Genomic DNA, 1389 nt, shown 5'->3' on the forward strand with positions numbered 1-1389 from the left:
TCCCGAGGGCCCTGCCAACCCTTGCCATGCTGGGATTCTGGGATTCTGTGACCGCTTGCCCCAAGATCATCGAGGACACAGCGGTGCTGAGCAGCAGCAGCCCATCTCTGTGCCATCCTAGGTGGCTGAGGGAAGGTTTTTGGAACCCATGCTTGAAGCACATGGTGCAGGTTGTTGTCTGGGTTTTTATTTTCCCAAGGACTCTCTTTCCGTCTCGTTACCTTGCGTCTGTACCCCTCTTTGTGTGCAAGCTCTCAAATACCAAGGAGTTCTTCTCAAAGGGTTGACAGACTTGGGTGAAACTCTCTGATTTATGCCACGCTGACACTTGCTTGGCTAGAACACCTAGAGAAGACCATCCTACCTGCCCTGCCAGAGCTGTGTGCTAAACCCTAAATCAAAAGAGACTGCTCCTTGCCTCCCCTTTTCCTATAACAAATCGCAAACCATTTCCATTTGTCCGTAGCCAGCACGCTGTTCCCCTTAATGCGCTAAGCTTCCCAACATGATGTTTAGCACATGTTCTTTCGCACTGCCCCCCTCTGCTCAAAGGCAGCCTTATAGTTTGCAAATGGGATGAAACCACTGTGCGGCCCCGCGTCTTGGCTCCGCTCCCGCCGCACTCCGCGGATGCCAGAACCTTTGCTGCACCTTCCAAGTCATTATGTATGTTCAAAAGCCTGCCAGAAAGGCTAGGAGGATAAAAGCAAGCAAAAAGAAAGAAAAAACCCACCCCAAAACCAAAAAAAACCCCCCACGCAACCACCAAACCCCCCCATAACGCACGTGACGGAGCGGCAGAGCAGCTGGGGCATGTCCTCCATGGAGCGCTGCCCGCCAGGCTCTCGCCCGCCGCTCGCCCTTTGCAGCCTGCGCGAGGTGGGTCTCCTCCCACGTGTGCCTGCGGGGGAACAAAAGGCGTGCTTGCCCCGGGAGGAGAGATCCATCCCCCCGTGGGTTTGTCTGGGACGGCTGCCACCATCAACATACCCAAATCACTGGTGAGATGCTCAGAGGGACCTGCCCGGGCAGGATGGGAAACGCCGAGATGTGGGCTCGGCCCCGGCTCAGGCACTGGGAGCCTTATCTTGGTGATCAGCAAGTGCTTCAGAAGAGTTAATGAGCGCAGATACAAAGAGCTGTGGTTGTCTGTGTAAACAGGGAACTGAAGCCCCAAGAAAGGATCAAAGACGGGATATTCACCCAAAGCCACAGACCTTTACCACTTGGGCTGAAGGAAACCTCTTGTGCTTGCACCGGGCTGTTAGCGATGCCCAGGGCAGCTCCCAAGGTGGCAGAAGACATGAACATGTCCCACCGCCCTCCCACCTCCTGTCCCACCACCCTCCCACCTCCTGTCCCACTGCCCTCCCACCTCCTGTCCCCCCA

Source organism: Egretta garzetta, unplaced genomic scaffold (genome assembly GCF_000687185.1).
Source record: "Egretta garzetta isolate BGI_Z169 unplaced genomic scaffold, ASM68718v1 scaffold318, whole genome shotgun sequence".
In the NCBI taxonomy this organism is placed as follows: domain Eukaryota; kingdom Metazoa; phylum Chordata; class Aves; order Pelecaniformes; family Ardeidae; genus Egretta; species Egretta garzetta.